This window comes from Leuciscus leuciscus (genome assembly GCF_965113295.1).
Source record: "Leuciscus leuciscus genome assembly, chromosome: 19".
Lineage (NCBI taxonomy): Eukaryota > Metazoa > Chordata > Actinopteri > Cypriniformes > Leuciscidae > Leuciscus > Leuciscus leuciscus.
The window spans coordinates 38,590,934-38,606,533 of NC_138743.1; the positions used below are offsets into that span (position 1 = coordinate 38,590,934).

The 15,600-nt window shown below is 40.4% G+C and overlaps 1 long non-coding RNA gene and 1 pseudogene across 2 annotated transcripts in view; one reads left to right on the forward strand and one right to left on the reverse strand.

Annotated features, from left to right (window-relative positions):
* The window catches only part of LOC309482478 (NLR family CARD domain-containing protein 3-like), a 199,886-nt pseudogene that overhangs the window by 29,542 nt on the left and 154,744 nt on the right, over window positions 1-15,600 (reverse strand). The gene's annotated exons all lie outside the window — the stretch shown is intronic.
* Window positions 6,861-7,790, forward strand: LOC309482569. The gene is made up of 3 exons (XR_014200303.1): window positions 6,861-6,965; window positions 7,057-7,231; window positions 7,369-7,790. It is a non-coding gene; the product is annotated as an uncharacterized lncRNA (long non-coding RNA).

Below are 15,600 nucleotides of genomic sequence, written 5' to 3' on the forward strand. Positions count from 1 at the left end.
CAAAGCTCCATACACTGGGGCGGCTCTCTATGGAGAATTTGCTCCAGGCTCAGGACAGGCAAAGCCGGCTATATAACAGGGGAACTAAGCTTAGAGAATTTACACAGGGAGATAAAGTGCTCGTGTTACTACCAACTTCCAGCTCTAAGTTATTAGCTAAGTGGCAAGGACCCTTTGAGGTCACACAGCGAATAGGCGATCTCAATTATGAAGTAATACGAACGGACAGAGGCGATTCACGACAGATCTATCACCTCAATCTCCTTAAAAAGTGGAGTGAGGAGGAGTCAGTGTTGCTTGCAACGGCAGTGAGTGGGGAGGAAGATCTCGGGCCAGAGGCGATCGTCAAAGGGAAATCTCTCGCCCTGGCCCCCGGAGGAGATCACCTCTCGCCCTCGCAGCTCGCTGACATTGCAAAGATACAATCTGAGTTTGCAGATGTGTTTTCGCCCCTGCCCGGTCGTACTAATCTGATTCAGCACCACATTGAGACGGAGCCGGGCGTGGTAGTTCGCGGCCGGCCATACAGGTTGCCGGAACACAAAAAAAAAGTGGTTCAGACCGAATTAGAGGCAATGCTGGAGTTGGGGGTAATCGAGGAGTCTTACAGTGACTGGGCGAGCCCGATAGTCTTAGTTCCTAAGACGGACGGCTCGGTGCGGTTCTGTGTAGACTATCGCAGGGTGAACGCAGTGTCGAAATTCGACGCATATCCAATGCCGCGGATTGACGAGTTGCTTGATCGGTTAGGCTCGGCTCGTTTTTACTCGACATTGGACTTAACGAAAGGATATTGGCAGATCCCCTTATCTCCCATGTCCAAAGAAAAGACGGCTTTCACCACGCCGTTTGGATTACACCAATTTGTGACACTTCCTTTCGGGCTGTTCGGGGCACCGGCCACGTTTCAGCGCCTTATGGATAAGGTTCTGCGGCCCCACACTGCACATGCCGCTGCTTACTTGGATGATATTATCATCTACAGTAATGATTGGCAGCGGCATATGGAGCATGTGAGGGCCGTTCTTGGGGCGCTGAGACGGGCGGGGCTGACGGCCAACCCGAAGAAGTGTGCAGTTGGGCAGTTGGAAGTGAGGTATCTGGGTTTCCACTTAGGTCATGGGCAGGTGCGTCCTCAAATTGATAAGACCGCAGCAATTGCAACCTGTCCGAGACCTAAGACCAAAAAGGAGGTGAGGCAGTTCCTGGGGCTGGCGGGATATTATAGAAGGTTTATTCCTCGTTATTCGGACCTCACCAGCCCGCTGACTGACCTCACTAAAAAGGAAGTGCCAGATACGGTCCAGTGGACGGAGCAGTGCCAACAGGTTTTTACCAAGGTTAAGGCTGCTCTGTGTGGCGGGCCGCTCTTGCACTCCCCTAACTTTTCTCTCCCTTTTTTGTTGCAGACTGACGCGTCGGACAGGGGGCTGGGTGCTGTACTGTCCCAGGAGGTGGAGGGGGAGGATCGCCCGGTGCTGTACATTAGTCGTAAGCTCTCGAAGAGAGAGACTAAGTACAGCACCATCGAGAAAGAATGCTTGGCCATCAGGTGGGCGGTTCTCACCCTTCGCTACTACCTCCTGGGACGGGAGTTCACCCTCTGTTCGGACCACGCTCCCCTGCAGTGGCTCCACCGCATGAAGGATACCAACGCGCGGATCACCCGTTGGTATCTCGCTTTACAGCCTTTTAAGTTCAAGGTGATCCACAGGCCGGGTGTACAGATGGCTGTGGCCGACTTCCTCTCCATCCGGCCTGAGTCGGGCGGTGGGGGTATGTGGCGAGGGGGGCGTGGTTCAGCGAGGTCTGCGACAGGAGAGAGAGCGGGGAGAGAAGCAGCGGTAAGTGGGTTAAGTACGAAATGATTTACACCTGTGTCTCGTTACAGTAATTGGCGTGGGGAGACTGCATTTAAGGAGAGGTCTCACAGCCATCGAGAGAGAGAGGGCTGAGGACTCGTGGGAACCAGGCAGAGGACTGAGACATCTGTGGACTGAGATTACAGAGCTGTTGGATCCTGTAAAGTTGTGTTGAGTTTTGTGAGCGCATGTGGCGCGATTGTTATGTACGAATTGAGTTATTAAATACCCACGAGTCTCAGCCAGCCGACCCCGGTCTCCTTCCTTCTCACATACACAAACAAAGGGATTTTTATTACAGGAACCCTATCACACTTCTAAATTTTGATTATACATTAATTGCTTCTATATTTGCCAAGAGATTAAAACAACATTTACATCATATCATTAATGAAACATTTATTAATTCATAAAGACTGGCTTTATGAAAGGACGTCATATTAGCTGTAATACTCGTCTTGTTTTGGATCTTATTGATTATAAAGAAGAAATTGAGTCTTATGCAAACAACTTATTCCTTGATTTTTATAAGGCCTTCGACACTGTAGAGCACCAGTTCCTCATAAGCTCTTTATTAATGTTGTCCAAATGTTGTATAACGATATTGATAGCTGTGTAATTTTAAATTCACAAACATCACCAAGGTTTCCTATTCTTCGTGGAATAAGACAGGGTTGCTCTTCATTTTTATTTTTATTGGTTGTAGAAACATTATCCATTGATATTTTGTGTTGGTCTTTAACAGAGAGACTCGAATCTCTCAATTAGCAGATGATACCACTTTATTCTTAAAAGATAAAGAGCAAGTTTCTCCAGTCTTAACTACAATTAATGCCTTCTCTAATTCTTCTGGACTCAAACTTAATTTATCCAAGTCTGAAATGATTTGCTTATTTGACAATGTAGAGTCTGAAATTGAAAATATACCAGTTAAAATTGAAGTGAAATATTTGGGGATTCATATAACGAAAAATGTAATTAGTTGACAGTTTCTGAATCTTACTTCACTACTATCCAAAACAAAATATATTTGTAATAGTTGGCTACAAAGAGTCTTTTTATCCAAAGCAGAGGGATTATCCAGATGTGTGTATCCTTCCCTGTCTTTAGCTGTAGATAATCACACCTCCAAAAATATTGATAAGATTTTTCTTGATTTTATTTGGAATAATAAATCTCACAAATTGAAGAAATATATTTTAGCCAATAAAAGGAGTGAGGGGGGTCTTGAAGTCTTGAATTTTGATGACACTAACAACACTTTCAAAATTAATTGGTTGAAGAGATGCTTGCTTGGGTCAGATGTGGTATTTTATCCCTAATAATGTATTTAAAAGGGTAGGTGGGCTTTCTTTTTTGATGAAATGTAATCAACCCATTAAATTGGCTAGATTTCATCAACAAGCTCTGTTAGCCTGGAAATTGGTTTACAACCACAACTTTTCCCCCCATAAAACCATCTTATGGAATAATTCAGATATTAAAATTAGAAATAGATCAATCTTTCTTGATAAATGGTTTAATAAAAACATAATTTTTATTGCTGATCTATTCAACTCTAATGGTGATCTGTTATCTTATGAGAGTTTTATGAATATATACCAATATCCTGTCCCGTTTAAAGAATTCAACTCTGTTATAAAGGCTATTCCTAATGGTTTAATATGTCTGATGAAAGCTTCCCTTACCCATGAGGCATGTTCTAATCAACTATCCTTGTTATGTTTGGCAGGTGTTTCGCTTTTCAGTAAAGATTGTAATAATACATTTATTCGTCAACTCTCTCAATCAAGAAACTTTATTTACTCCAAAGGGAAAATTCTTTTGGGGTTCTATAATAGATAACATTCAATGGAGGAAAACGTGGTTACTACCATTTAAATATTGCATACCCAATAAAAATGAGAGAATTCTGCATAATATATACCCTTGTAATGCACTTTTGTCCAAATACTGTGATGTAGCTGATGTATGGACCTTCTGTAAGAATGAAATTGAAGACATCTGTCATTTGTTTTTTTCTTGTAATGTTTCATCAATTTTCTGGAATGATTTGAGCTCTTACTGTTTTTCTAAAGTTAATATGAACGGTATTCTATGCATGAAGGATGTCATTTGTCTTTTTGAAAACCCAAACAAATCTTTATAATCTACTGTTAACTTCCTTATCCTTGTGGCAACATTTTACTTCCACAAACAAAGGTTTCATAAGAAAATTCCTACTTTTAATGATTTCTTATGTGAAGTAAAATATTTAATCAAATCACTAAGAACAACTGATTATAGAAAATGTACTTCTTTTTTGAAGAAATATGATGTCTTAAATTATGTCTAGTTTAAGGAAATTGATCAGCTAGTCTCTGTGTGATGAGGTTCAACGTTGTAAAAGAAGGGAAGGAAGAAGACAGGGATCGGCGAGACTGGGACACTCGTTTTATTCAAAGCAAAAGTTCAAAACAGAAAGGGTGCGCACAGAGCGCATTCACCGTGCTATCAGCACAGCACATATAAAACAATAATCCAGATTATCTTTCGATGATTTCTCCGTGAAAGCAGCAGCAGACGAGGTCCTAGTCCAACTCTCTCTCTCTTCTTCTTCTTCTTCTTGCTTTTTTACGGCGGATCGCAGACAGAACTCTCTCTCTCTCTCATTCCCGCCGGCTTATATCCGGTCTCTCCACGCCAATTACTGCAATCAGACACAGGTGTTCATCATCTGCACTTGACCTCACCGCTCGGCTTCCTCCTTTCTCTCCCGCTACAGACTTTGCAAAACCACGCCCCCCTTGCCACACTCTGGTTTATAATAATGATTGCCACAATGAATGAGGACCAGGCAGCTAACACAGGTGGAGCCCCCACAGAGAGGAAGAGACAGGTGTGCTATGTTCTGATAGGAAGTTTAGGAACTGTTGTAAGAGTTATAAAGCTACTGTATGTGTTATTATGGTCTAGTATTGTATGTCACATATTTTGTAGTATAGTATTGACTGATATCATTTTTCAACACGACTAAAAATCCCCTCTTCTCTTCTGTTCTGCTCCTAGATGATGTTCCTCCCAAGAAGAAAACGGCCTTGGACCAGATGTTTGGTGATTTCCACACTGCGAGACCACAGACAACAAAGAACACAAGGGAGAGAGCTAAGGAGGACATTGTAAAGTACAGAGGGATTCTTTAGGTCTGAGTGGTGACGTGCTGCAGTGGTGGAAAAAACAAGAGGATCTTCCACTGCTTTCAGCATTGGCAAAGAGCGACCTCTCCATCCCAGCTACAGGTGTACCCTCTGAAAGAGTGTTTAGCACAGCTGGAGACATAGTTACTGCACAGCGCAGTTTGCTTCATCCTGATCATGTAGATCAACTGATGTTCCTGAAGAAAAGCCTTAAAGTAGGACATTTGAGTTCATCTGGTTTACAGCAGCCTGTGACTGCCAACAATAGTTTTTCTTTGTTTATTCCTGAGCATCCTTAAATTGTTTCACTGTTAAATGTGTGAGCTGTTAAACGTGTAACTGGAGTCAGGACAGGAAAAGAATGTCTGTTTTTATTGAATCTTTTGGTTTTGTGAAAACCAAATCTTCTGTTTGTGAAAGAGCCATGCATTAAAAGTCAGAGGCACTTAAGCTACTTTATGATTTGCTGTATGTCTGAACAAAAGAAATAAAAGTTAACTATCTATACCATATTGAATTGCATATCATCATAATTTTCTCCATTGCATTTTATTACATTGAATCGAATCGAAATCGGATCGCACCGCATCGTAATAGTAGTGAATCCTATAGACCAACGCTACTTTTGCGTCATCGAAGGGTAACTCCCCTTTTTGGGGGAAGACAAACGGTCTGGATTCCCCATTTTGACACGATCTGAATTCTGTTTACTCCGGTAACAGAAGAACAAAAATAACATGCCCAAAAGTTGTTGCGTGGTGAGCTGCACCTCAAATGTTTTTAAAAACCCCGGTTTAAAATGTATACCTTTAACATGCTGAATAAAACAAGCGAAAAGAAGAATGTTATGGCTTCAGGCGATAAAGAGGGAAGCACCAGATGGAGGGTTATGGGACCCAAAAACCCCTCACACATATGTATGTGGGAAACATTTCATAACAGGTAAGCCGATTATTTCATTAATTCAACCCCCCAAACTATCTGTATTTAACATGAAGATGTGTACTTGCTAGTTACTGGCTTTAATTTCGTTACCATACCAACTAAGCCAGTTAGTGCTAGCTAGCATCTAGCTATGGCTAGGCAGCTAGGATACCGCCTAGGGTGTATACCAGAGTTTTTATACCATATGCATGTACTGAAACAGTATTTTACAATGTTAAACCAATTCCAGGAAGCCATGTTAAAGAACCCCAGCACCTGGATTTTGTGCCCACAATATTTCCTCACCGTACTGTGGCAGACCCAAACCAGAAATTAAATAGGTATAAACACGCCAGGAAACGTGAGCAGACGTCACCCCTTCTCAAACGCAAGGTGGCAAAAACGACTGCTGTGAACCCAGATCTACCTACAAGTAAGTTTAATGACATGCACTCGTTGAGATTGTATTAAGATGGTCAGGCTAAAGCTGGATTGGGGTTAGATGTGCGGGCTAAAGCAACTTCTTGTTAGTTCTCGATGAAGACCATTGCCCAGTTGACAACGATGATGCTGACGATGTCCCTGATGAAATGCGTGAGTCAAGGAACTGCCTGTCATCTTATTCTTTGGAGGAAAATGATGGAAAGTGCCGACAGATGACTGGACTCAGCTGGACGATGTTTTTGAGCCTATTTACATTTCTTAACCAGTTCGTGAAGAGGCGAGGCTACATCTCCCTTCCACCGCGGGACCAGCTGTTTATTACACTGATAAAACTACGTCAAAACCCATCCTTTTTTTTCTTAAGTCACGTTCTGAAAATGCCTCAAACAACTGTCAGGAAAATTTTTATCCGATGGCTTGACCTGATGTATGGGAAAATTTCCGATAGGGAATGTTTTTCAGTGATACCTCCAGAAATGAAGGCCCAGTTCCCACGACTCACAGCAATCATAGATTGTTTTGAAATCAGGACAGAGTACCCCAGCAACCTCAAAGCTAGGTGAGTGTCACAAGAAATGTCTTTACACACTCTCACATCCCATATTGAAATAAAAGGCTAGATGTCATTGCTATTATGTATCCTTTCTTAGAGCAAAATCATACTCTAACTACAAGAAATGGACAACAGTGAAATATTTAATAGCATGTAGTCCATCTGGCAGCATTACATTTTTGTCAAATGGATGGGGAGGAAGGGCCTCTGATGTGCATATTGTTCGACAGTCAGGATTCCTGTCCTCAGTGTACCATTCTCCAGGTGATCAGGTAAAATTGGAATTACGTGTATCTCAACTAACCACATTCATGTCATTTGATTATGGTGTCATGTCACCACCCTCTGGTGAGAAAGCAGAACAAAGTAGATACAATGCAATATTATGGTGGATTTTTTTAATCTCTAGATATTGGCAGACAGGGGGTTTAAACTCCAGGATGACTTTGCCCTCCTCGGTGTCGAGCTGCTAACACCATCATTCACAAAAGGGAGGAAGCAGTTACCTGGGAGAGAGGTGGAAATGTCTCGTAGGAAGTCAAACATCCGGATTCATATTGGTAAGTAAAACTAGATTATTGTAATGCCGTTTTATTTGAAAAGTCAATTTATAAAAGTGCTCCTTTTTTGTTGTTGTTGTCATCCTTACAGAGCGGGTGATTGGTGTGCTGAAAGGTCGCTTTCGCATCCTTGACGGTCCACTCCCTCGCTGTCTGGTTCAGTCTGCACGGGACAAAAACCAAGGGCAAGCAACAGTTGACAAACTTGTAAATGTTTGTGCAGCACTTGTAAACATGGCACAAAGTATTATTAAATAAATACTAAAATATGTTCAATAGTGTCTCTATTTTTTTTTTAATAGATTATTTAAAAAAGATTCTTATTTTTCTCACCTCACTTTGTAGCACTTTTGTCATCAATCGTGGATGGATGTGTTTTGCCCAAAATCTGCTGATCACGTCCACCATTCCGTGAATGAATTCATCATCTTTTAAGATTCTAAAGATGGTGGTCTGCTGTGGGGTCCAAGTAACAAAGTCTGCATACTGTGCTGCACACACAAACATTTGCAGCTGAACCTTTGGCAAGGAGGAAGGGGGAGAGGAAGTATTATTAAAATGTGCCTACAGTATTTGTTAAAGAATGTCACAATTCTGTTGACAGCTACTGATTTCTTTTGTTTTATGGTGCAAACACCTTCTACCTTATTTTAATTATTCTCAGGTTAAGGTAAAGTAAGTCAAATTCATTCTAAATAATAAGTATTTGAATGTCCATACTCACAACTCAGAAGAAAGACTTCTCCGTGGTTTAGTTCAGCTCAACCCTTTCATAAAGCAGAGACTTGTGGCAAGTTGTTTCTTTTTATATCAATTATTAGTAGTTTATTATAACAATAATAAGTGTTTTACATAATGTCAAAAATCAAAGTAAAGTTCAAGAGTCTGTCAGTTCACAAGCTTCGCCAGCAGGTGTCAGGCTTGGATCATCAAACAATGGAGAGGCTGTCTTCCTTTACAGCGTCTGCTTCTCATAGGTCTTACTGTACTTTTTATAATCCATTTCATCACACCCCTTCATTACATATTCAGTTACATATGGACAATTTATCCAATCCCAGATCTGGAACAATTGTCAACTCCTTCAGTCTTTTTACAACTTCCATAAAAGACACCTTCCTTAGCCTTTTCCTCTTACGAGCTCGGGCCTTTAACCGTCTTCTCCTCTTGGTCTAGAATAGAGGTCTTCTCGGGTCCTAAAAACTGTACCCGACCCGAATCGACCCGAATCACTACTTACCCGAACCCGACGTGCATAAATTAATTTTTTTTTAAAGAAAAACCCGACCCGAGACAGACCCGATAAAATTAGACCCGAGTCCGACCCGACCTGAAGCCATTTCCTTTAGAACCCGACTGGACCCGAACGTAAACGGCATTTACATTGTGCACAGCCTGCAGCCCTGCGTTTCAAATGTACTTAACATAGACGCGCAAGTAGGCCTATGCTCTGAAGTGCTGAAATGTCAATCACACATCACTGTAACCCATTACATCCTATAAAATTTGGCATATGTTATTTACCGGACCATACGATGATTAACATTAGAACCACCACAGGGTACAATTTACCGATGGCTGTTTTTCAAATGTAGCCTATAACAGATTTTCAATAAAATATCCAAAGTCTCCCAGTCATTGACTTTTACTAAAATTTTGTTATTTAGCCTACAATCCCGTTGTTAAAAAGTTGTTTAGATAAAACCAGATTAAAAACAAGGCATTAGAACCGCCATAGCAGGTCAAATACCATGTAGGCATATGTCTTTATTTTTGCAACTTTTCTTTATTTGAGCAACGTGTCTGCTTACTGTAAACAGTCACACAACGCACGTTCAAAATAAAATGTTTTAGCCTACTCATAAATGTTCAAACTTTGGATTATTTATTAAAACAATTTTTGCAATTTTTATCGTTTATTGTTTGCTGCTATTTATTCAAGTCTGCCAGATGTAGCCTAATGAATAAAAAAAAAAATCTGATTACCCCAAGTTTATTGGGGTTGTTCACTTATTGAAATTATAAATTATATAACTAAGCAAATTAATAACTGAGTAAATCAGAATCAGAATCAGAATCAGAAAGAGCTTTATTGCCAAGTATGCTTGCGCATACGAGGAATTTGTCTTGGTGACAGTAGCTTCCAGTACACATACAATATAAAGTGACAAGACAAGTGACAAGTAACATAGGTATAAATAAAAAATAGAAAAAATACAAATAAAATAAAAATAAAAGATTATAAATTATAAATATATATAAAGTTATAAGGTGCTATAATGAAATGTCTGAGGGAAGTATTGCACGTGTTTGTTCCACAGTAGGGGAACATTTAAGTGTTCATGAGGTAGATGGCCTGGGGAAAGAAACTTTTCCTGTGTCTGGTTGTTTTTGTGCTCGGTGCTCTGTAGCGTCGACCAGACGGTAACAGTTCAAACAGAAAGTGTGCTGGGTGTGACGGGTCCAGAGTGATTTTGCGAGCCCTTTTACTCACTCTGGATGAGTGCAGTACTTTGAGTGTGGGAAGGGTAGTGCCAGTGATTCGCTCAGCAGTCCGAACTATCCGCTGTAGTCTACGGAGGTCGGTTTTGGTAGCAGAGCCGAACCAGACGGTGATGGAAGTGCAGAGGATGGACTGGATGACAGCTGAGTAGAACTGTACGAGCAGCTCCTGTGGCAGGTTGAATTTCCTCAGCTGACGCAGGAAGTACAGTCTCTGTTGGGCTTTCTTCACAATAGAGTCTATGTGAGTGTCCCACTTCAGATCCTGAGAGATGGTGGTGCCCAGGAACCTGAATGACTCTACTGCAGTCACAGTGCTGTCCATGATGGTGAGTGAAGGGAGTGCAGGGGGGTTTCTCCTGAAGTCCACGATCATCTCCACTGTTTTGAGCGTGTTCAGCTCCAGGTTGTTATAACTGCACCAAAGAGCCAGCTGCTCCACCTCCTGTCTGTACGCAGACTCGTCACCGTTCCGGATGAGTCCGATAACAGTAGTGTCGTCTGCAAACTTCAGGAGCTTGACAGAGGTGTCTTTAGAGGTGCAGTCATTTGTGTACAGGGAGAAGAGCAGTGGTGAGAGAACACATCCCTGTGGAGCACCGGTGCTGATGGTGCGGCTGTCGGACGTGATTTTGCCCATTCTGACTAGCTGTTGTCTGTCTGTCAGAAAGCTGGTGATCCATTGACAGACGGAGCTAGGGACAGAGAGCTGGGTCAGTTTGGTCTGGAGCAGTGATGGGACGATGGTGTTGAAGGCAGAACTAAAGTCCACGAACAGAATCCTTGCATAGGTCCCTGGTTTGTCCAGATGTTGTAGGGTGTAATGCAGTCCCATATTGACCACATCATCCACAGACCGGTTTGCTCTGTAGGCAAACTGCAGGGGGTCCAGCAAGGGTCCAGTGATGTCCTTCAGATATGCTAACACCAGTCTTTCGAATGACTTCATGGCCACAGATGTTAAGGCAACAGGTCTGTAGTCATTGAGTCCTGTGATCTTTGGTTTCTTCGGGATTGGGATGATGGTGGAGCGTTTAAAGCAGAAAGGGACTTTGCACTGCTCCAGTGATCTGTTGAAGATCAGTGAGAAGATAGAGGCCAGCTGGTCAGCGCAGGTTTTCAGACAGGCTGGTGAAACACCGTCTGGGCCTGGTGCTTTCCTTCTCTTCTGAATAAATAAATAAAATCTATCCGCATTTATCTAAATAAATGCGGAGGCAACCGTGCTTATAGCCCATTGCACGTAGAAGCGCGGATTCGCTCTCTTACTTAGAAAAAGTGAGAGAACGGTGTCGTAGAGTTGTTTTAAATAATGCAATTTTGTTGAATGCCCAACATAGTTTGGGTCTTCTCGGGTCCATTTGGAATAAACATATTTATTTTAAATTACCCGAGACCCGAGGCCACTAATACCGAACCCGACCCGTGTCCGAGACATTCGTCTGAGTTTTGGACCCGAAACCGCTCAGGTCTCGGGTCGGACCTCGGGTTTTCGGATCCAAGTAGACCCGTGAAGACCTCTAATGCAGACCATGCTCATAATGAATTATAGCTCCATTTATACTTTTTATGAGCAATATTACTATTCTATAAATATATTTATAAAGACTCATTAAGACCTATGCATTATAAGATATAGTTAAATTGATATCAATTTTTTATAATTCCTTATAAGTCACTCATTTGCTCTTTCAATGCGCATGCTCATAATCCATCATTCACTGATTTATAAGTATTAATTAGTCAGTTTTATGGTTCCATGAATGTATTTATAAAGATGCAAACTGCATTTCTATAATGTTATATGTTATTTACGAATGTATATATATAAGTGCTGTGATTTATTGAGGTCTAATAGTCTAATGGTGTTTAAACTACTGTAATGTACTGGTCTGTCTGACTTTACCAGTCTGTCTGGGAACAGCTGCTACAAGCAAACAGGTAAAGATAGTACTTGTCCTGCTATCTTGTTGACTGTGTGCAGTTTTAGTAAAGTATGGGATGGACTGTTGAATGAAATAACATTTATGACATTTTACGGGATTGTTCAAATAGTTTGATTAACCCTGAGCTTCTAATCTTAAAACAATGATTTAACTGTACTGTGAAAAAGCTATGGGCCCTGCATGGGCTTGCCCACATGAGGCCCCAAAGGGTTTGCCCTTGCCCACACTGTCCCACAGAAAACCCACACTTACCCACAGTGGGCCCACACTGGCATGTTTGCTGGGTCTCCTCGCTCTGCTCAGACCTCCCGCGGACTGAAGCGAGCTCACAATCTCATTTACAGTAATAAAGAATATAAAGAAAATAGTAATAATTAATATCACATCAGATGTATCAACAGTCAGTGAAATAACACAATATATATTTTTATATATATATATATATATATATATATATATATATATATATATATATATATATACATTGACACTAACTAAGCTCATATGATATACATCTTTAAATCACCCACATCCCAGCATTTTATATAACCAATTCGATTGAACACATATAACAAAGAAATCACAAAAACAATTCATAACCATATCTGCATGAGTTGGAAAATGCAGTAATTATTTGTTGCATTCAAAGTAGTGTTTAAATCAGCCTTCTCCTGTCAAACATTTGAACATAGAAAAGATATCAGCAGACACACTTCACAGGCCAACTCTCACACTACCATACAACACGACGTGAGACTGCATTCACTCGGTTAAACTTTCACTTATGCAGGAAAAACATCTTCAAGATGGAAGATCACATACTTGTGCATACTCATTTACATTTGAACAAAACCGATCACTTAATTAGTGATTATTTTCACTTATAACACTCTTTTGAACAGGAGTGCACACAATACATAGGTCGCTCAGCTCAGACCTCCCGCGGACTGAAGCGAGAGTGCGCGCAACGCGCAAATGACGTCACACTCACAACTGCGACGAACACAAAACTCATAAAGACACACTTCTTTAAAAACCCTAATTCCATTTGGAATGTCATACCATGTCATATTCTGTCAAAACTGGGTGGGTTGAGCTATTTCTTAACCTGTAATTATAATATTGATAAAGTCCCGATAAAAATGTCATCCTTTCACCGCCAGGCCTTCCTTTCATGGTCTCTTATTTTCAAACACAACTTTTCACCCAACAAATATTACATATGGAACAACAAAGACATACTGTTTAAAGCCACACTAAGTAGAAATTGTGTTTTTGTCAAACAGTGACCCCTAGAGTCGCTGTGGAATACTTGCACTGTCGTAAATATATTATATTATAACGTTTTTACATGATTGCAGCTAAATCACAAGTAAATAGTCTATAGTCTAGGCCTACTGTATAATTTAATTTGTGTTGTTTTTATTGGAATGTAAACATTACAAAATGCCAGATAACATCAATTAAGTTAAATGTACGTCGCATTATTTCATAACATTGGCCGTTATGATGTCATTAGACATGATTATTGCAATTTATCATAATAGTTTGCAAATTGTGCTCGTTTACACTATTTACAACCTCTACGTTAGGCTTATTTATGATAATTATGTGAGATATTGAAAGCTGGGGCTCGTTCTTCGTACGTCGCTAACTCAGTTAGCTGGATTTGATTGTTGGCGATTTGGCATGATCTTGGATTGTTTGGTTCTTCGACGCTCATCCTGGACTTGCTGTCATAGCAACAGGTCTGTAAGCTTAAACCTGCTCGGGAGCAGGCATATTTCATGTAAACAGGATTAGATCCCGGCTTTATAAGCGGAGCTGATACGGGAAGTCCAGCGCTGAGCGATAGTGCACTTTCTAAGATGTATATTTTTTCTCGTGACTCGTGAGATTGTCGTTTACATTATTAAATTGTTGGAAATGCACATTTATTTTCGACTTGTCGGAGTCGGCCTTTAACTACAGCACAAACTGTTTGCATTGCCCTAAGATTATTTGCGAGTGGCTCTTTCCTTTACACTATTGGAGATGCGGAGAACTTGATGGAAAGTGCTGTCTGTCGTGTCATTCGGAGTTTACCTGGCGCTTTTAGGTTTAAAAAACAGTTTTAGGTTTTTTGTGGCATTTCCAATCCACTTAAGACCCAATGTTGTAAAGCAGTTTTTTTTTTAAAGCAGTTTTTTTTTGTTTTTTTTTGGCTATCATAATTTTTTATGAAGATCATGCCATCATGGCCATGCCGATTACAGTATATGTCACTCAGGCTTCACTAACGTGATTGGTACCATAGACTATAGGCTTCCATAGACTGCCATCAAGGCCTCAATGAAGGGGATTATGTGAACAGAAAGGGGGTTCACAATGTAAATGTGCAGCCCAGTTACTATTGGGATTCTTAATATTCCAGATTAATAATATTATATATATATATAAAAAAAAGGCAGTTGACTAAAATCTTCCATATCACAAATGTGAAAGCAAAATGGCCAGGATCTGTGCATGACTTAAGAATTTTCATAGATTCACATTTATGCACATTATTTGAAAGTGGTAAGGAAAGTTCCACAATTAAATATCAAGCTCACTGTATTACATACACTTATGCTGATCCTAACAGAACTGCATTTTAGGTGATTATGACATGTTCCTGCCAGCAGACAGGTGTTTATGACCCCATTCCCTGACCCAAACCAGTTACAATGCAGCTCTAGCCAGGACAAGGGCACACAATGAAATGAACTTTGGCTAACTAAAGGGAAGATGTCAGTGTCTGATAAGTCTGAGGGTTGCACACCTGACAGGGCCTGTGACATTGTTGCATGTGCCATATTACACAACATTGAAAAAAAAAGGAAAAAAAACACTTCACTTTAACTTCATTAAATGTTTAATAAAAGACAAATATGCTTAGTTCCTTGAGTTTTATTTTAAATGTTCTTTGTAAAGAAAAGCCAGTGGTCAAGTGCCTGCAACATCAGATAGACACATGCCTCATGCAACAAATAAAAAGGAAAAGTTGTCTATCCACTGCCCACCTGTAGGCCTATGTCTCCTCTGTCTGTGCAGACTCTTCTGTAGGCCTTTCTGTAGATGTGGAATCCTGACACTTATATTGCAGCCATAAAGCATACAAATATAAATGAAGTAAAGTTATTTATGCACTTGCAGGTAGGCTAGTTCCTCCATATGACAGTTATCTGAGAGGGTTTATTCACTGTCCAGTGCAATGGAAACAAATGGACATTACAAAGTCTTATACTTTCTTTCCTTTGGAAAGTTAGAAAATGTCCACTTACTGCACATATTTCAGCACCACTTTCTTGGGAACAGATACAAGTGTTGGTGTATTATGTAAAAGTGCACAAAAGAGGAAAACACAATGTCATTACAATGAACTACACTCGGGAAAAATGTGAGCAATAACTCATGGCAAAATATTTTTACATTAACATAAGTTTATCAGTTTTCACTTTCACAAGTCAAAGCAATTCATCATTACTCAAGATTTAACAGTTGAAATGACTATACTACTAAGATCTTTTCTTTTTTTCTAGCCTTTTTCTTGATTGCTTTTATAAACAGATAACCATTTATTTAACAGTTCCTTTTATAAAAGAGACTATAATA